This window comes from Mobula hypostoma, chromosome 22 (genome assembly GCF_963921235.1).
Source record: "Mobula hypostoma chromosome 22, sMobHyp1.1, whole genome shotgun sequence".
NCBI classification, from domain to species: Eukaryota; Metazoa; Chordata; class Chondrichthyes; order Myliobatiformes; family Myliobatidae; genus Mobula; species Mobula hypostoma.
This window is the reverse complement of record NC_086118.1, coordinates 8,597,143-8,618,972: the sequence shown is the minus strand read 5'-3', so window position 1 is coordinate 8,618,972 and position 21,830 is coordinate 8,597,143. Positions and strand designations below refer to the sequence as shown.

General features: G+C 40.8%; 1 long non-coding RNA gene across 1 annotated transcript in view; it reads right to left on the bottom strand.

The window, feature by feature from the left end:
• The window catches only part of LOC134336506 (uncharacterized), a 66,634-nt gene that overhangs the window by 6,039 nt on the left and 38,765 nt on the right, over window positions 1-21,830 (bottom strand). Inside the window, exons 2-3 of the long non-coding RNA XR_010015809.1 lie at window positions 8,120-8,196; window positions 7,378-7,429 (exon numbers count right to left, since the gene is read on the bottom strand). This is a non-coding gene — a long non-coding RNA (uncharacterized LOC134336506). The remainder of the gene's footprint in view (window positions 1-7,377; window positions 7,430-8,119; window positions 8,197-21,830) is intronic.

Here is a 21,830-nt window from a genome sequence, read left to right as displayed (position 1 = left end):
AAATCAGGTGCTTGAGGAGTATAAGAAGTGCAAGAAAATACTTAAGAAAGAAATCAGGAGGGCTAAAAGAAGACATGAGGTTGCCTTGGCAGTCAAAGTGAAGGATAATCCAAAGAGCTTTTACAAGTATATTAAGAGCAAAAGGATTGTAAGGGATAAAATTGGTCCTCTTGAAGATCAGAGTGGTCGGCTTTGCGCGGAACCAAAGGAAATGGGGGAGATCTTAAATAGGTTTTTTGCGTCTGTATTTACTAAGGAAGCCGGCATGAAATCTATGGAATTGAGGGAATCAAGTAGTGAGACCATGGAAACTGTACAGATTGAAAAGGAGGAGGTGCTTGCTGTCTTGAGGAAAATTAAAGTGGATAAATCCCCGGGACCTGACAGAGTGTTCCCTCGGACCTTGAAGGAGACTAGTGTTGAAATTGCGGGGGCCCTGGCAGAAATATTTAAAATGTCGCTGTCTACGGGTGAAGTACCGGAGGGTTGGAGAGTGGCTCATGTTGTTCCGTTGTTTAAAAAAGGATCGAAAAGTAATCCGGGAAATTATAGGCCGGTGAGTTTAACGTAAGCAGTAGGTAAGTTATTGGAGGGAGTTCTAAGAGACAGAATCTACAAGCATTTGGATAGACAGGGGCTTATTAGGGAGAGTCAACATGGCTTTGTGCGTGGTAGGTCATGTTTGACCAATCTGTTGGAGTTTTTCGAGGAGGTTACCAGGAAAGTGGATGAAGGGAAGGCAGTGGATATTGTCTACATGGACTTCAGTAAGGCCTTTGACAAGGTCCCGCATGGGAGGTTAGTTAGGAAAATTCAGTCCACAGATATACATGGAGAGGTGGTAAATTGGATTAGACATTGGCTCGATGGAAGAAGCCAGAGATTGGTGGTAGAGAATTGCTTCTCTGAGTGGAGGCCTGTGACTAGTGGTGTGCCACAGGGATCAGTGCTGGGTCCATTGTTATTTGTCATCTATATCAATGATCTGGATGATAATGTGGTAAATTGGATCAGCAAGTTTGCTGATGATACAAAGATTGGAGGTGTAGTAGACAGTGAGGAAGGTTTTCAGACCCTGCAGAGGGACTTGGACCAGCTGGAAAAATGGGCTGAAAAATGGCAGATGGAATTTAATACTGACAAGTGTGAGGTATTGCACGTTGGAAGGACAAACCAAGGTAGAACATACAGGGTTAATGGTAAGGCACTGAGGAGTGCAGTGGAACCGAGGGATCTGGGAATACAGATACAAAATTCCCTAAAAGTGTTGTCACAGGTAGATAGGGTCGTAAAGAGAGCTTTTGGTATATTGGCCTTTATTAATCGAAGTATTGAGTATAAGAGCTGGAATGTTATGATGAGGTTGTATAAGGCATTGGTGAGGCCGAATCTGGAGTATGGTGTTCAGTTTTGGTCACCAAATTACAGGAAGGATATAAATAAGGTTGAAAGAGTGCAGAGAAGGTTTATAAGGATGTTGCTGGGACTTGAGAAACTCAGTTACAGAGAAAGGTTGAATAGGTTAGGACTTTATTCCCTGGAGTGTAGAAGAATGAGGGGAGATTTGATAGAGGTATATAAAATTATGATGGGTATAGATAGAGTGAATGCAAGCAGGCTTTTTCCACTGAGGCAAGGGGAGAAAAAAACCAGAGGACATGGGTTAAGGGTGAGGGGGGAAAAGTTTAAAGGGAACATTAGGGGGGGCTTCTTCACACAGAGAGTGGTGGGAGTATGGAATGAACTGCCAGACGAGGTGGTAAATGCGGGTTCTTTTTTAACATTTAAGAATAAATTGGACAGATACATGGATGGGAGATGTATGGAGGGATATGGTCCGTGTGCAGGTCAGTGGGACTAGGCAGAAAATGGTTCAGCACAGCCAAGAAGGGCCAAAGGGCCTGTTTCTGTGCTGTAGTTTCTATGGTTCTATGGTTCTATGGATTATGGATAGTCAGTATGGCTTTATGCATGGTCGGCCATAGTTAACCAATTCTATAGAGTTTTTCAAGGAAGTTATTAGGAAAGTTGATAAAAGTAAGGCAGTGGATGATGTCTACATGGACAACATGTTGACAAATGGAAGGCTTTTGACAAGGTCTCACATGGGAGGTTGGTAAAGAAGGTTCAATCACTTGGCATGCAAGATGAGACTGTAAATTGGTTTAGACATTGGCTTTCTGGGAGAAGACAGAGAGTGGTAGTAGAGGATTGCCTCTCTGACCGGAGGCCTGTGATTAGTGGAGTGCTGCAGGGACTGGTACTGGGTCCTTTGCTGTTTGTCATCCATATCGGTGATCTGGATGATAATGTGGTTAACTGGATCAACAAATTTGCAGATGACACCAAGATTGCTGGTATAATAGACAGCGAGGAAGACTATCAGAGTTCACAGCGGGATCTGGACCAGCTCACAAAAGGGGCTGAAAAGTAACATAGAATTTAATGCAGACAAGTGCAATGTGTTGCACTCTGGTAGGACAAACCAGGGCAGGACTTACACAGTGAAAGGGAGGACACTGAGGAATGCAGTAGAACAAAGGGATCAGAAATATAGGCCCATAATTCATTGAAATTGGCGGCACAGGTAGATAGGGTTGTAAAGAAAGCCTTTGGTACATTGGCCTTCATGAATCAAAGTACTGAGTACAGGAAATGGGATGTTATGTTGAAGTTATCTATGTGTTGGTGAGGCCTAATTTTGAGTATTTTGCACAGTTTCAGTCACCTACCTACAGGAAAGTTGTAAATACAGTTTCATCTTAAATGTGTTTCTGGGACTGTTAGAGCCTACTGTTTATAGTTTGGAGATTGATTGAGTGATCCAGCACTTTACTGTCTCTCAGAAGACTCCAGGAAGCAGGCACGTACTCAGACGGCCTCGATGTGAAGAATCTTAGAAACAGGAACCGTGCCGATGTTTGACTCCATTTTGTCAATTAAAACAGTGGTCCCCAACCTTTTTTGCACCGAGGACCAGTTTAACATTGACAATATTCTTGTGGACCGGCCGGCTGACTGGGTGGGGAGGGTAGGGTTGCCAACTTTCTCACTGTTTACCCCAAGAAAGACTACCATGACCATGAAGCCTTACGCGGGCACCTGTGTGCACATGCGTGACGTGCGCATACATGCCTGGCGGTACGTGCCAATTTTTTTCTACAAATCGGTTTTGGCGATTCTATTCAGTGAAACTACATTATTTCTACTTTATATAGGCTGTGCATTTATCATATCATTCCTGCTCTTACTACATGTTAGTGTTATTTTAGGTTTTATGTGTTATTTGGTATGATTTGGTAGGTTATTTCTTGGGTCTGGGAACGCACAAAAATTTTTCCCATATAAATTAATGGTAATTGCTTCTTTGCTTTATGCCATTTCGGCACAAAAGGTTTCATAGGAATGCTCTAGCGTGGGAAATACGGGACAATAACACGTCCCTACCTTAGAAATTATTAGGCTTCCCCATAGCCCTCTATTTTTCTAAGCTCCATGTACCTATCCAAAAGTCTCTTAAAAGACCCTGTCGTATCCGCCTCCACCACCATTACCGGCAGCCCATTCCACGCACTCACTACTCTCTGAGTAAAAGACTTACCCCTGACATCACCTCTGTACCTACTTCCCAGCACCTTAAACCTGTGTCCTCTTGTGGCAACCATTCCAGCCCTGGGAAAGTGCCTCTGACTATCCACACGATCATCTTATACACCTCTATCAGGTCACATCTCATCCTCTGTCGCTCCAAGGAGAAAAGGCAGAGTTCACTCAACCTATTCTCATAAGGCACGCTCCCCAATCCAGGCAACATCCTTGTAAATCTCCTCTGCACCCTTTCTATGGCTTCCACATCCTTCCACATAATGTTAAATCTTGAATGATTTGAGCTCTGAGTTGGCATCCTGCTCAAACTTCTATCCCTCTTTCATTTATTGATTTGCTCAGCTAGCAGCCAGTTAGTCTTTATAAACCCAAACATGGTCCTGCTGGGTATGCACTTCACACACAATATAAACTTTTACCCAGCAGATTCAATAAACTGAATACATTTTTTCCAATAATAGCAGTATATCAGTTTTTGATACACTGATCTGTAAAACCAATGCATTGCACTAGTCCCACTTATTTTTGAGCTGGCATCATTTTCTCTTCAATGTAACAGGTTGTAATCCACTGCAAAAATCTCGACACTAACATTAATATGTGATTTGTCCACATCTTGTAATAATGGATAGCTGTGTGATGAGCTATAACATATTTATTGAACCAGGCTGTAGTTTGGAGTGAGCTTCATGGAGCTGCTGCCCCTGACGTTGGGCACAATGATGGTGTTGTTCTAAAGGGAGTAACACACGAAATGCTGGAACAACCTAACACTTCAGGCAGCATCTAAGGAAGGGAGTTGACAGCCAACAATTCAGATTGAAATTTAGACTCTGATGAAGGGCCTCGACCTGAAATGTCAACTGTCCACCTCTCTCTGTGCCTGCTCGCTGATCTGCTGACATCTTCCCGCACTTTGTGTGCTGCTCCACATTCCAGCTTCTGCAGACCTGTGTGTCTCCGTTCTGAAGGGACTTGCAGGCATTCAGCCATGACACCATAACTCCCTGCAAGTGGAGTTAGTGTAGATGGGCTAGCATGGCTGCAATGGGCAGAAGGAATCATCTCTGTGCAGTACAACTTTATAGGCATGAAAACAATGAAGATGAGGACTAATTCCTGGATTTCCACGGAGCCATTGTAAGTCTGGAAGATACTGACTGACAGATGCCCACCCACATACCACTCTCCTCTTGGTCTCCATTTGGAATCTTGTTAGTAACAGCCCTTCTTGGGGGACCCCAGAATTACACTGGGGTGTTTGCCAAGTCAGCTGGTGCAGGGGTAGATCCCCATTCATTTCATTGGGAATTTTTCACCTGGAATTCAGGAAGGAAAAGGTCTAGCCTTACATTACTTTATTTTCACTTTTTATTTTAATGTTTACATTTTTTTGTTTTCTACTGTGTTATTTTTGATGACTTTTTTAAAGTTTCAATCATTTTTTTTACATTGGAAAAGTTTTTATTTGTCTCTAGAGACCAGACAGATTTAAAAACTAAAGGTTTTGACAGAAGGTGCACTTCCACAACTGGCCTTTCCTTCTGTCAAAGGCTGTCAAGGTTTTCCGTGATGGAGCCTCAACACTACCATGTAACGCCTATTCATTTCTATGGCCTTCCTTAACTCTTGCTGGACACTTGCCACGTGGTGAGGCTCTTCACATCAAGCCCCAAGAAGTGCGGATGGGCAACATTACAGATGTTGCGTCCAACTGGTGCGTTGGATCTTGTTCCCCCGCCCCTCCCCACTTCTTACTTCCCCTTAATCTCAATGCAGTCACCTAAAATATAAAATAGTAGTCAGTAGGTCACAGGAACAGGCCCCTTGGCCTATGACATCAAATTAAACCAATTGAGCTGTCTGCACAAGATACATATTCTGCCATTCCCTGCCTGTTCATGTCTCTGAAATGACACACAGGACTAAAAGCAGCTTTCTGCCCAAGCATTACCTCCCAGTCACTCCAGTCTGAGTAGAAGGTGGTGTCATCTGTGCCGTCAGTTGTTAGTGATTATTTTCACATTCTTTTCCTTTCCACTTTTTTTTTAATTCTCCCTTCCTTAACTCAGCATTTCATACCCTCACCATCTCCTCCTACAGCTAATTTTTCTTTAATTTAACCAGCTTCTCTGTTTGGAGACACAAAAGAAAGCAGATGCAGGAATCACAGAACACTGCCTGTCCATTCCCATCCACAGATGCTGCCTGATCCAGGGAGCTCTTCCAGCTGTTAGGTTTCAGCTCCATCTTCACCACTTCATTGTCAAACCTTAAACTCTCCAATATGACCTCATGATTCATAGCAAATCCACATCACACTTTGCAAGCTTATTGAACAAATGATTTTGAGTTAAAGTGTTGGAGGAAAAAGATCATTTAATTTTTAAGCTTATTCATTTTAAAAGTAGACACATCCATTGCTGACAGTTTGATCAGAACAAAATTTCAAAAACAATGTGATTAAAGAATAGCTACTTTTTTGGAGTGAATGTTAATACAACATTCAGTCTCTTCATTAAATACAATCAGTGGATTCTACAACGTAGAAGGCAGTTGTTCAACTCAACTTTTTGATAGTTTTACAGAAGTCCCAAATGCTGCTCTTTTCCCCATGACCCCCCCCCAAAAAAGAATTCCTTTTTTCTCTATGTTCAACTTCCTTTTAAAAATTATTATTGGATATACTTCTACCTCTTCCACAAAGTACATTTCAAACCATAATAACACACTGGTTAAAAAAAAAGTAATCTTTGTCTTCCTACTAGTTCTAGAACATAGAACTTGTGTTAAATATTACATACGTGTGTTGTAAAATAGAAGCAAATGCTTATGTTGTTATGAAAGCAGAAAAAGTTGGAGATAGCCAGCAGATCAGGCAAGATATATGGAGAGAAAAACAAGAGTTAACACTTCAGATTAATGAAAGGTCATTAACCTGAGATGTTGACTCTGTTTTCTCTTTGTATTGATGCTGCTTGACCTGTTGAGTATTCCCAACTTTTTTTTTAATGTTGTTTCAGGTTACTGGCATTTGCCATACTTTTTTGATATAGTTGGTAATGAGAAAAAGCTTTGTGATTGCCCAAAATCATCGGAGGATAAAGACAAGTAATCAGATTCAAAACAAAAGAGTTCAAAGTAAATTCAAAATTTGAAACAAATTTATTATCAAAGTACATAAATATCACCCTGAGATTCATTTATGTGGGCATTCAGAGTAAGTACAAAGAAACACTTTAGAATCAATGAGAAACTGTGCATGACAAAGATGGACAAGTAACTAGTGTGCAAAAGACTAAACCCATTATGGTTTTGTTTAGTTTCAATCTCACTCTCTAATTTACTGAATCAGATGAAAATAGAGTATCAAAACAGAGGAAAAAAACGAATTATATCTTGACATACCTCCTATACGTGGATGATTTATAAATGTACACTGCTTCATCAGTAAAGCTAAAACAATTAATTCAATAGTAAAACTATTTTCTAAATATACAAACAAGAACCATGGACTAGATAAGTGCAGGACATTAAACATGAAGTAAAGTGCAATATACCTATAGAATATAAAATAGAGCAGCAGGATACAATAGAACTGATGAATAAATATGAAACATATAAGTATTCGAGGTACCAACAAGCAAAAAAATAGATCATAGTGTGATAAAGGGAAGATTTCTGACAGAATTTTCTTCAAGGCTTAAGAAAATCTGCCAAACAGAGCTCAATAGTATAAAATAACAAAGGCAATAAACACTTTCACTATACCTGTATATTCTTCACTATATTCTTTCGGCATATTATCTGGTCCAAGACTGATCTGGAAAATTTACAAAGAAAAATAAGAACTGAAATGACAAATTTTAGAAAACATGATGTACACTGAAACACACTTAGATAAACACTACCCAAGACAGAAGGAGGAAGAGAAATAGCAGACATAAAAAATTTACACAACTCCGATAAAACTTCTAAGGACATATTTTCAGTAACAAAAACTGGATTCCACGCAAGCATACAGTATTCAATTCTGATAAGAAGTACACGACACTAAACATAAATGAAAGACAAACCCAGAAAAATGAATAAATTTATCATTGCAGAAGAAAAAGTTAACCAATGGAAGAGCATGACCCTCTATGGAAGACATCTCCATGATCTGAGCAGACTAGATGTTTACAAGGAAGCATCAAATGCCTGACTCAGAGTTGGAGATCTCTTCACAGAAACAGAAGGGTTCCTTGTGGCAATACAGGACCAGGTGGTTAACACAAGAAAAAATCAAAAATATATACTAAAAGACCAACAAATTCAAGATGATAAATGCAGAAAATGCCAAAAGAAACCAGAAGCAATCCAACACATTACAGGATCCTGCAGCAGTTTAACACAATCTGATTACTTACACAGGCACAATGAAGTGGCAAACATCATTAAAGTACAAACTTATAAATGAAATCACACCTCACCTTGAGCTAAGAAAAAAATAAATAGTAATAATAATTCATACCTATTAATGCATATCAATTTTTTTAAATCTGGAAAAAGTGCCTGAATTCTTGACAGAAGTTAAAACATATATTTTACCTAAAGGGGAAATCACAAAAGATCCATCAAAATATTGTCCTATTCCTTGTTTACAAAATTGTAACATCATGTATATGGCAACTAATCACCACTCAATTAGATAACCACAATATACTTACAGAAGAGCAGAAAGGATATCATAAGGGATTGAAAGGATGTAAAAAATAGACTCCATAATTCTAAATCAAGCCCAGTGGAAAAGCAGAAATCTTTCATTTTGCTATATTGATTACCAAAAGACATTTGACTCTGTCCCCCACTCATGGTTGATAAAAGTTCTTAATATATATAAACTACACCCAATTCTTGTGAAATTCCTGTAACATCTGATGAAGCACTATAATCACCCTATCTATTAACAGTCATTACTATCAAAATAAACCGAGGCATTTTTTTAAGGTGACTCTCTAAGCTCACTATGGTTTTGCCTGGCTTTAAACCCGCTCTCTCTAATTTACTGAATTGGATGAAAATTGGATCTCAAACCAGAAATAACAAAATGAGCTATATCTTAACACACCTTTTATGCCTGGATGATTTGAAATTATATGCTCCTTCATCAGTTAAGCTAAGGCAATTAATTCAAATAGTAGAACTATTTTTGAAAGGTATAATCCTGAACTTAGGACTGGATAATTGCAGAGCATTAAACATAAAAAAGGTGCAATAAAGCTAATAGAATACAAAACAGAGCAACAGGATACGATACAACCAATTGATGAATATGAAACATATAAGTACCTGTGATTTCAACAAGGAAAGAAAATAGATCGTAGTGCAATAAAGGAAAAACTGTTGATAGAATTTACTTCAAGGCTTAAGAAAATCTGCCTGAGCTCAACAGTAAAAATATAACAAAGGCAATAAACACTTTCACTACACCTATATTAATATATTCTTTTGGCATAATATCTTGGTCTGATACTGATCTGGAAAATTTGCAAAGAAAAATAAGAACTAAAATGACAAATTTCAGTAAACATTATGTACATTCAAATACACTTCAATTAAGACTACCTAGGACAGAAGGGGGAAGAGGAATAACAGACATTAAAGATCTACACAACAGTCAGATAAAACTTTGAAGGATATACTTCCATCAACGAAAACAGAATTCAGCACTCCACGCAAGTATGTGCAATTCTATTAATAAGTATACACCACTAAGCTTAAATGAGACCACAATCCAGAAAAATGAAGACATTATCACCATTGAAGAAAAAGATAGCCAATGGAAGAGGATGGCCCTCCATGGGAGACATCCCCACGATCTGGACAGATTAGATGACAACAAGGAAGTGTTGAACACCTGGCTCAGAGTTGGAGACCTCTTTGCAGAAATAGAATGGTTTATTGTGGCAATACAGGACCTGGTAGTTCACACAAAAAATGATCAAAATGCATAATAAAAGACCAACAAATTCAAGATGATAAATGTAGGAAATACTGAGAAAAAACAGAAACAATCCAACATATTACTGGATCCTGTAGCAGTTTAACACAATCTGATTACTTACACGGGCACAATCATGTGGTAAACATCATACATCAAAAGCTTGCATTAAAATACAAACTTATAAATGAAATCATACCTTATTATGAACACTAGCCTAGTCCAGTTTTAGAATCAGAATACCACAAATTATGTTATCACCAATCAGTTATTACAGATGGGACAACCTATAATATCCATAATAACGGTCTGGATATAACAATACAGGATAAACAAGCAAGAACAACTTATTTAACAGAACACATATAACTTAGAGAAATAAATAAGTGAAAATCGTCAGAAATATGCTGAATTAAAAGAGGAAATTGGAAGTCTGTGGAACATTGTCCCAATAGCAAAATCTACAACTGGTGTCATTCCATAGTCACTACACAATAGCATTAAACAATTAAGGCTACACAACAATAGTGATGTAGATCTCCAGAAAGCCACAATACTAAACACCACTAGGATAGTCCTAAAGTTCATGGCAATTGACAAATGAGCATTCTCAGCTATGCCCATACCTCAGGTTTTACCAGCTTGAGCTGAGAAAAAATAAAAATAATAATAAGTAAACAATAAGTATTGAGAACTCAAGTTATAGAGTGTTTAAAAGTGAGTCCATTAATTGTGGAAATCAGCTCAGTGGTGGGTGAGTTAAGTTATTGCCTTTGGTCAGGAACCTGATGGTTGAGGAGTAATAACTGTTTCTGAAAATCAGAATATGTTAGACTAATTTGTAACTAAGGGGACTAATGAAATGAAATTTCTTCAAGCTGAAACATTAACCCATTTTCCCTCTCCATAAATGATGCCTGACTTGCTGAATATTTCCAGCATTTTCAGTTTTTATTTCAAATTTGTAACATCTGTGCTTTTTCTTGTTATTTATTCTGCTCAGTTTAATGTCGTTATAAGAGGAGAGAGGCCTTAGAATTGGCCTCAGTAGGGAATACATTGATGCATACTAAAGTATAGATTGATCATAGAAAATTAACTGCTGGAAAAAAAATTGGCACATGTTCACCTGCATGGTGTGCACTACTAAATCCTTCCATCCACATCTTCAAGGAGTGGTGCCTCAGAAAGGCGCTATCCATTATTAAGGGTCCGAAACTCCTAGGACATGCCATCTTCTCATTGTTACCATCAAAGGAGGTACAGAAGCCTGAAGGCACATACTCAACAATTCAGGAACAGTTTCTTCTCCTCTGCCATCCGATTTCAAAGTGGACATTGAACCCATGAACACCACCTCATAACGTTGTTGCACTACTTATTTAATTTAATGATGTAATATACATATATATGCTTACTGTAATTCACAGTGGTTATTTCAGTTATTATCGCCTTCCTGTCAGCTTGAACCAATCTGGCCATTCTCCTCCGACTTCTCTCATAACAAAGTGTTTTCATCCACAGAACTGCTGCTCACTGGATTTTTTTGTTTGTTTTTCACACCATTCTCTGTAAGCTCTAATAAAATTCTTTGAAAACCACCTGCACAGGATCAGAAAAAGCTGCAGGAAGTTGTAAACTCAGCCAGCTCCATCAAGGGCACTAGCCTCCCCAGCACTGAGGACACCTTCAAAAAGTGATACCTCAAAAGGCAGCATCCATCACTCAGAACCCCCATCACGCAAGACATGCCTTCTTCTCATTGCTACCATTAAGGAGGAGGTACAGGAGCTGAAGACACTCAGCATTTCAGGAACAGCTTCTTCCCCTCTGCATCAGATTTGACAATGGACAATGAACCCAAGTATTTTTTCATCTCTTTTTGCACTACTTACTTAATTTAATTTCTTTTTATATACATCTTGTTGTAATTTATAGTTTTTATTGTGTATTGCACTGTACTGCTGCCACAAAACAACAAATTTCATAACATATGCCAGTGATATTAAACCTGATTCTGAAACTGTTATGCATGAAAATCTCAGGAGATCAGCAGTTTCTGGCTTACTCAAACCACCCCATCTGGCACCGACAATCATTCTACTATCAAAGTCACTTAGATGACATTTCTTCCCCATTCTGATGTTTGATCTGAACAACAACTCAACCTCTTGACAACGTCTGCATGCTTTTATCCGTAGAGTTGCTGCCACATGATTGGCTAATTAGATATTTGCATTAATACTCAGGTGTATAGTACTTAATAAAGTAGCCACTGAATGCATATACAGAAGAAACCACTGGGGCTTTGAATGAAGAAGCAGAGAGCAAATGCCTGCTCCAACATCTTACAAAGCTCTCTCTTCCCTGAGTCACTGCTAAAAGTCAACCTGTACAGCGAGCAACACACATCAAAGTTGCTGGTGAACGCAGCATCTCTAGGAAGAGGTGCAGTCGACGTTTCAGGCCGAGACCCTTCGTCAGGACTAACTGAAGGAAGAGTGAGTAAGAGATTTGAAAGTTGGAGGGGGAGGGGGAGATCCAAAATTATAGGAGAAGACAGGAGGGGGAGGGATGGAGCCAAGAGCTGGACAGGTGATTGGCAAAAGGGATACGAGAGGATCATGGGACGGGAGGTCCGGGAAGAAAGACAAGGGGGGGGACCCAGAGGATGGGCAAGGGGTATATTCAGAGGAACAGAGGGAGAAAAAGGAGAGTGAGAGAAAGAATGTGTGTATAAAAATAAGTAACAGATGGGGTACGAGGGGGAGGTGGGGCCTTAGCGGAAGGAAGAGAAGTCGATGTTCATGCCATCAGGTTGGAGGCTACCCAGACGGAATATAAGGTGTTGCTCCTCCAACCTGAGTGTGGCTTCATCTTTACAGTAGAGGAGGCCGTGGATAGACATGTCAGAATGGGAATGGGATGTGGAATTAAAATGTGTGGCCACTGGGAGATCCTGCTTTCTCTGGCGGACAGAGTGTAGATGTTCAGCAAAGCGGTCTCCCAGTCTGCGTCGGGTCTCGCCAATATATAAAAGGCCACATCGGGAGCACCGGACGCAGTATATCACCCCAGTTGACTCACAGGTGAAGTGATGCCTCACCTGGAAGGACTGTCTGGGGCCCTGAATGGTGGTAAGGGAGGAAGTGTAAGGGCATGTGTAGCACTTGTTCCGCTTACACGGATAAGTGCCAGGAGGGAGATCAGTGGGGAGGGATGGGGGGGGGACGAATGAACAAGGGAGTTGTGTAGGGAGCGATCCCTGCGGAATGCAGAGAGAGCGGGGGAGGGAAAGATGTGCTTAGTGGTGGGATCCCGTTGGAGGTGGCGGAAGATACGGAGAATAATATGTTGGACCCGGAGGCTGGTGGGGTGGTAGGTGAGGACCAGGGGAACCCTATTCCTAGTGGGGTGGCGGGAGGATGGAGTGAGAGCAGATGTACGTGAAATGGGGGAGATGCGTTTAAGAGCAGAGTTGATAGTGGAGGAAGGGAAGCCCCTTTCTTTAAAAAAGGAGGACATCTCCCTCGTCCTAGACTGAAAAGCCTCATCACTGTACAGCGAGGACCATACTGATGGTCACATTTTCTCAGTGTCCAAGGGAAGGCCAGTGTTTGGAGAGAGTTAGCTGGGAAACACATTGCTAATTAGTCTGCAACAAACTCCCATCACACATCTACTATATGGAAAGGAAATTCTAGTCGAGATAGCCATCCCCACTGAAAACTATAGCTTTAGGGAGCTCTGTCCAGAGGGGTCAGCTACAGTATTCTTGTTTGAATTTACAGCGGAAGCTCAGGATTCCCAACATTCCAGTGCGCTTTCTGTAAGAACTCAGATATCTGGTAGGGTCTAATCCCACCTCCAGCTGTTTTAACTAAAGCCGAGCTTGGGTCACTGAAAATTGGGATCATCACTTCTTGAAGTAGAATGCTAGATCTGAAGTGAGAGACACTGATTTGTTTTCATTCATTCCCTGGGATGCAGCTGTAATTTTCATCTTATTGTGGAAAGTGCAAACTATAGGTAAAAAGAGTTAAACACATGACTTGTTATGGCAGGATTTGAGCCCCATACCTACTGACTGATAATCCAATTATTTCCGCATTATCATTTAAGGTATTCACCAAGAGAAAGGGTGAATCAGCTCTCGTCTTAAGCTACAATCATTGGAGTAAGTTTTTTTTCTCCTCAAATATGTACAGTATATTACATTATTCATAACATCTGTAAATGTGTTATACAATAAAATCATAGTTTGGCATTCAGTTCACTTAATTACTGCACTCACATTCTACTAACACTGAATCAATGATTCCTACACACATACTCCAGAATCAGAGTCTTATAGTCCTACAACATATGGCAATATGTCAGGCCTGAAACCTCTCAAAGTCCAAACCTATGTTCCCGTTGCCCCATTGTGAGAGATGGAAATGGGTAAGGCTGGCCAGGAGGGCTCTGGTGAAGATGAATCAGCCAATCCCCTGTACAGTTGTCATGGTCCTGACTGTTAATTCCTCATTTTCTCCTAATTTTCTTTGATGGCATCACACCTGGTTTTCATCAAAACCTGCAGCATAAGAACCCCGGCTTTGCAACCACTAGTTGCCAGATCGTTGGTTTTGCCTGTGTGGTAATTAACATTTCCCGGCCGCTTAGGACTGTGTGTTCTAAGTTTTTCTCCAGTTCCGAGGTTTACCTGTGAAATTCGGTCTCTCTGTGTCAAGATAAGTCTTTTAAGTTTTACCTCAGCACCGAGGTTTACCTGTGTAACTCCATCTCTCCATGCTAAGGAAAGTTCTGTCTGCCACTTGCCTTTCTACGCTCTATATCAAGATCAGTTCCGCCTGTCTCCTACCTTCCTGCACTCCCTCCTGTTTGCCATTCAATGCTCATGCCGCATCTGCATTCTAACTCAATCTACGTGCCTGTGTCCTGCATTTGGGTGTGCCTCATCCATTGCAACAACAGTGGGTTATAGATGAATTCCAACCATACCATTGACTTTGTGAGAACAGCATGACTTCAGGACCTGCACATCCTACAAATCTTTTGTCATCAAAGTCCATTTCTACTTTAGGTATGTGGAATGTGAGAACCAGGCAGGAAAATATCATAGCAAATGAGATGAAAAGTTAAGAAAGTGTGGATATCCAGAGCCATATTAAGGAAAACCAAAATCAAAATCTTCAACTCAAATGTTAAAACAGTGCTCCTATATGGCCCTGAAACCAGCAGAGCAACAAAGAAGGCATTTCAAAAACTGCAAGAAGTCAGGCCTGCATAGACAGGCACCCTTCAGTTTCCACCTGGCGAACATGAGTCACTTGTCACTCATTTCCAATTCATCACCTGCAGCCTATTTAACTCCAGCTCTCAGCCACAGTCCATGTTCACCCATTGAACCTGCCAGCCTTCAGTTACCTTGTTGCGTTAAGTATCTGTTCTCTCTTGTTTTGTGGTCCCTCGTGGCTTGCTAGTTTATAGTTTATTAGTAACATATCATTTACTGCTACATCGTCTCTGCTGCCCTGCTTTTGTATCGAGCCTCCTCCACATTTCCTGACACAATAGGGATCATCCAGGAAATTACAAAATAGTGAGCCTCATATCAGTGGCGGGGAATCTGGTGGAGAGGATTCTTAGGGATAGGATTTCTCACATTTTGGAAAGCATAGGCTTATTAGGGATAGTTAGCATAGCTTTCTGCAGGACAGGTCACATGATTGATTTTTTGTGGTATTAAATATGGTTGATAAGGTTAGAGTGTTGGACATTGCCTACATAAACTTTAACAGGACATTTGACAAGGTCCTTCATGGTAGACTGATCAGGAAGATTAAAGCCTCAGCTCCAAAGGATATAATGGGTGTGTCAATGTGGTTTTGACTCATGTCGACGTGAAATTGAACTGTGCACTAATACATGGGTCTCTCATTTCTGTTGTGTTAGCAACCGGCATAAACAAATGAAGGTTGTTCAGTTGTCCTTATACAAATCCAACAATCAGATTTTGTGCAGGGTAACATTCCACTGCAGCCAAAGCCAAGCATCATCTGATTCCACTGCTGCCTGATTACATTCCTCAAACTTCCTGCAATTAACCCACAAGGGCAACTAATCAGGGAATGCTTGCTTCAAGTGCTTGCTGATTGCTATTTACTGGAACACTCTAACCTGCACAACAAGCCCAGAAAATAATGCCAGATGATCCCATGTGATGAGACTCGATACAAGTTTACATGCTGGTTGTTTGCCACTCCTTGTGTTCTATTAAACCACACTTTCTTTTCTATTAACTCAGGACAGTTGTACAAAGATGATTTCTTGATTTCTCCTGATATTCAAGGTTCAGCTCCAAGGGGCGCAGTTTGAATACTTTATCATCAAGAGAATGTGTGTATCAATAACATGTGGAACTTCACCAGAAAGAAATGACATTGGATAACCCATGAGAATATAAAAATTAAAGAAATATATTATTTGCACGACTTCTATTAATGGTAGTCCTCCTTCAGAAACAAGATTAGGATTAACGCTCTCCTCTCTGTAAAAGTTGTTTTGAGACGGAGGTTATCCTTTGACAATGAATATTGCTTGAAGCTCTTTTCACTAAATCTGAGGATCACTTGAATTATGAAATGGGAAAAGTGGCTCTTAGCTCTCTCCCTAGAAGGTTTGTAATTTATTGATTACAAATTTATTAGTTTAGGTAAACGGTTACAACCCGAAACTGTCAGTTCGTTGGGATACGGGGATTCGGGGATGCGGGGAGAGAGAGACACTGAAGTGGGTTGATAGTTCACAGAGCTTAGAGGGAAAGGAAAACAATAACAGACCGTAACTAAAACTCTCTAATGGAAAACAATGTTAGCACCATGGCTGAAAGGAATAATTAATTATGAAATGAATATCGCTGGTCTTCAGGGTCAGTTGACTTCACAGTCCAATTTCTCATGCAAGGCCGAATGCAAGCAGGCTGCAGAACATTACAGTGCTTTGCTCAAGTCACGACAAGCGCTGTAACAAAAAGAAAGGAGTTAAATACCATCAGAATGAAATAACGATTAGCTGACACGTGGATATTCATGAGCCTAATTGCCGAATCTGCTGCACCGCTGAATCTGTGGTTGTGGCAAGAATATGGACTGTTTTTCTTTCTACAGATTCTGAACAACCTACTAAGCATCTTTCAGCATTTTCTGTTTTAATATCAGATTATCAGCAACTGTAGATTCTTGATATATTATAACATTTGCAAGTTCCTGTATATGAACATTCCACAGGCCAGTGATGGGCAGAGTCATCTTGTCCTTACTGTATATGACCATTCCACAGGCCAGTGATGGGCAGGATCATCTCGTCCTTACTGTATATGACCATTCCACAGGCCAGTGATGGGCAGAGTCATCTCATCCTTACTGTATATGACCATTCCACAGGCCAGTGATGGGCAGGATCATCTCGTCCTTACTGTATATGACCATTCCACAGGCCAGTGATGGGCAGGATCATCTCGTCCTTACTGTATATGACCATTCCACAGGCCAGTGATGGGCAGGATCATCTCGTCCTTACTGTATATGACCATTCCACAGGCCAGTGATGGGCAGGGTCATCCTGGCCTGTTACAGAAAATGATTGCCATCACAAGCTTATTAGCAATACAAATAAGATGGTAGCGAGGAAGAGTGGTCTAGAGAAAAAAATATACTAAACATTGTTGGCATTAAGATGAAAAACTGAAAGATTTAAAACCACTTATGACCAAAAGCTGGGCCCAGAGAGAATAAAGGAATGAAATAGTTGGCGATAGAGTTTAACATAGTGTGACTAGCATGAATTAACTGGGCTCATGAAAATGGCAAATCCTTCCCTTCATTTATACACATTATTAGGTGGGCTGGATTTTCCACTTGGTCTGGCTGTTTCATTTAGCACTGAAAGTCCAAAGCCAATGAATAGAATTCTCAAAATTAATGGAATTCTGTGTTAGTGGAACACTCAGTTGTACTCACTGCCAAGTGCAACCAGAGAGCAAAGCTCTAGCCAGTTTCAAAACCTGCAATCAGGGAAAATTTTCAATTTTTATGTAACATTTATGTCAACAAACTACATTTCAGCCAACTGAAAATCTAAATAGGATTTTTAAAAATCTCATCAAATATTAAAAGACCAAGATTTAAAAAAAAAATCCCAAGTTGCAACATTGGGAGATCCCTGTACACATGCAATTGGAGTGCACTTGAAAAATTGAAGTTTCATATGTGGTGTGTCTTTTGAGAGAGCGTTTGTTAGCTGGACATAAAAGATGAATGAAACCTTAGGCATGATCTTATCACTTGTCTGCCACCTAAAATGATGCTGTCTTTGAATTCACACATATAAAACTATGTTTATAGAATATAGAACATAGAACAAAGAGTTCTGCAGCACATTACAGGCCCTTCAGCCCACAATGTTGTGCCGACCATGTAACCTACTCTCGAAGCTGCCTAGAATTACTCTACTATATAGCCCTCTACCTATCTAAGAGTCTCTTAAAAGACCCTATTATATCCACCTCAATCACCTTCGCTGGCAGTACACTCCACGTACCCACCAATCTCTGTGTGAAAAACTTACCCCTGACATCCCCTCTGTACCTACTTCCAAGCACCAACCATACCCCCTCATGTTAGCCATTTCAGCCCTGGGAAATAGCTTCTGGCTATCCACACAGTTACTGCCTCTCATCATCTTGTACCCCTCTATCAGGTCATCTCTCATCCTTCGTCATTCCAAGGAGAAAAGACCAAGTTCACTCAACCTATTTTCATAAGGCACGCTCTCCAATCCAGGCAACATCCTTGCAATATTTCTACAGTATCCACATCCCTCCTGCAGTGAGGTGATCAGAAATGAACACAGTACTCCAAGTTATACATACAGCTAGTTTTTGTACCTGGGAGGAAATGCAGGACTCTAAGTGAAGTAGCAGATTATAAATGGCTAATATACCTCCTGACACAAATGGATTTGGGGCATATTTGTTTCACTCTCATCGTCACCCAGCTGCCAATAAGGGAAGAAAGATGTGTTTATGAGCTATTTTTCATAACCTCAGAATGTCCTGATGTGTTTTGAAGCCAATAAAATACCTTGAATTACAGACATTGCTGTATTGTAGCCAACACTGCCTCTACTGCCCTCACAGTGTGGGTATACAAAGCTATGCAGTGAGTTGAACACCTTCTCAAAATTCATCCAAAATGGAAGCATCCTTCAGGATTTTTAATAAGATCTTATTCGTGAAAAGATATTGCTGTTTCAAGAACAAATAAAGAGTGGATGGAGATAAATGTCTTTGCACCATGTGCTTGAAAACTAAATCCAAATCCAGGAAATGATGTAAAAAACAGCTTACGTGTGGGATGTGATGTTCATACAAAATTAACTGTGCCTCTCGAAGCCAGAACACTCTCCACCTAACATCCATGGGATGGCAAACTTAACTAATGAAACTAAAAGTCAAATGATCACTTCATTAAGTCTTTGGCAAAAGAAGGATAGTCTCAGAGACTGGCCTTCAAAATAGTCTTACTACACAGTCTTTAACTGATCTCATTTTGAAAATGTCATCCTCAATGACATGCTCGTTTGTGGTAATGTCTAATGAGGAGAGGTGAGATCTGGTTTAGGACCAGGCTTTGCCTTGTCCAATATGAATCCAACTTCACTATGCCCAGCAGTGTCTGTTGCCTTCAAGTACCTCTGTGCTTCGGTCCTGAATTCCACCTCTCTGTCGATAGCTATCCTTTTAAGGCCATTGATTGCCACAGCTGGTGAATACATAAACTCCAATGCAGTACTCCAGATCCTCATTGTCCAGTTGGTGGTCATGACAGCACCAGGATCTGAGGTAGTCTCAAAGATCCTCTCTCACACAGAAGCCGTGGAGCATTTGTTCAATGTCTGCCATCACTGCGACGGACTGGACACAGTTCTGAAGTGCATTAGGACCCCAAGCATACTGTTATTAAGATCTAGATTCCACAGGAGCACATTGTTCAGTGATACGTCTTTGAACTGTGCACTAGAATCAAAGTCAATTCATATTTCCACGGGTTTCTGGGGTTGATACACACCAAAGTTGGGCCATACCAGTTTCCTTTATTGGGATATGGTGGAAACGCTAACTCAGCATGATTGTTCCTGAAGCATCTCTCCATGAAATCCACATAATGATCTTTCATTTCTGATTTCCTTCTCAATGCGTGACTGAGGGACGTGAGTCAACTAAGGGCCTGTCCTTTGTTGTTTGGTAGGACTTGTCATAGTGAGTGGAAAGGAATGGGAGCTACCCAACTGGTTGATCTGTCTTTGCCAAACCCTTTGTTCACGACTTGAAGGAAGACCCCATTTACAATGGAAGGTGCCAGTTTATAATCATCTTCCAAGTGACAGAAGAGCACCTTGCTTAAACCTGGTGAACCAGAGACAAGTTTTTCAGGGTGCTTGGTTTGCTTACTTACAACCTTCTCTTTCATCTGGTCTACACTGACACGGTGAGAAATGATTTGGACACCTGTTCTCCAGGACATTAACCTTAAATGTGCTGACAGTGGGCTGATATCCACCGTCGAGGCAGACTTCATCCACTATGACCCAACCCAAGTTGGGCATAAGGTGTGTCATGCTGATCATTGCACTGTTCACATATCTTATGTGCATGATTGGTGTCTCTGCCAAGCAACAGGAGAATCTCAGCAGAAGAGTCAAGTAGAGAAATTTTGTCAGCTATGGCCTGAAGATGTGAATAACCACATGCAGCTTCAGGAGTTGAGATTTCATCCCTGCTGCTGGGAATATGGTCGCATTCAATGAGGGTTGGCAGGAGTAAGTGACCTTTCCCTCCCATAGACTCCACAACAAATCCACTGGCTCTTCTTCTGGCAAAATCTGATGTACCAGAAGATGTCCTTAGAGTGTATGGGAATATATAACTTTGAATACTGAATATGTCAAAGAATATTGATTTTGCCAATGACACCTTGCTCTGATTACCAATATCACAAATGGCTTTATTTTTTGATCAGTAAGCCCTTTCGTGTAGATGCTGACCAGACATATTCTAGAACAGGATTTGCCTTGGAAGCCTTCCCCCATACCTCTATGCATGAGGAAGTTTTGGTGTCTCCCCATCGTGCTCTGCTGTGGGTATGCTGCAGCCAGCAGTAGTCCAAGGTGCTGGCCCTGAATGAAGTGCTGACATGTGCTGGTTACTGTTGCACTCAGTGCAGTGTATGATAGCATTATGGTCTTTTGCTTGGTGTGCAGTTAAAGCACACCATTTGAAACATATTGAGTGCTGCTTTAGAAAGCATCACCAGTCTGCAAGCAGGTTTCTCTATTTCCGCTGCATTTCCTTAAGGGGCAAAGTTTCTCATGCAAAGGACATTGTCTAGTGAGGTTCATGATGGAGTTTTCCACCTCAGTTTTGTTGACCATGATAGGGGTTCTGGTTTGCCATGCATTTACTGGAGACTTCTCTTTGAATGAGGTGTTGTCAGAAGTTGAGATCACAAAGCTAGGGTCATTTTGCATTTCTGAATGTTAGCAAACCATTTTCACATAGAATGAAAATGGTGGATAGTTGACATGATGCCTCATTTTATACTCAAACCCTTCAGTTATCCACTGTTCTTGCATGTTGCTCTGTAGTTTTTCCACTATAGGGTTTATTTTTCTTGCTGTATCCAAGAAACAGTCCCGGTAGATAACCCTCATTTTTTGTGGCTTACAGTTCCAACAACAGATCTGCAAACTTCAGTAGCTTCTGCAGTTCTTTGTGTGAATGCTTTGGAAAACTATAAAGTCTACTTGAAGAGAGATTCTTCAATTGCCTTTGGAGAGCCATAGCATTTGCCCAGCCTCTGCCACAGTACTTGTAAACCCACAGCTGCGTTATCAATGTGCACTGCCCTAACCCTTGTTGCATGTTGCAGTGACTCCCCACCAAGCCACTTACAGAGAAGGTCTTGCTCTTCACTAAGTCTGAGACTTAGTCCTTCCACAGCATTGTGAAAGCTTGTCTCCCAGGACAGAGAACTGGTGAACTGGTTGCCAAACACTTTTAGTCCTGCCATGGCTAGGTCTCGATGAGCCAGATACATAGCCAAATCTAATACACCTGGGGCTCCTGAATGGGCGCATTGTGGAGACTGGTTTGTCAAATGTGTGTCCTGGGATGGAT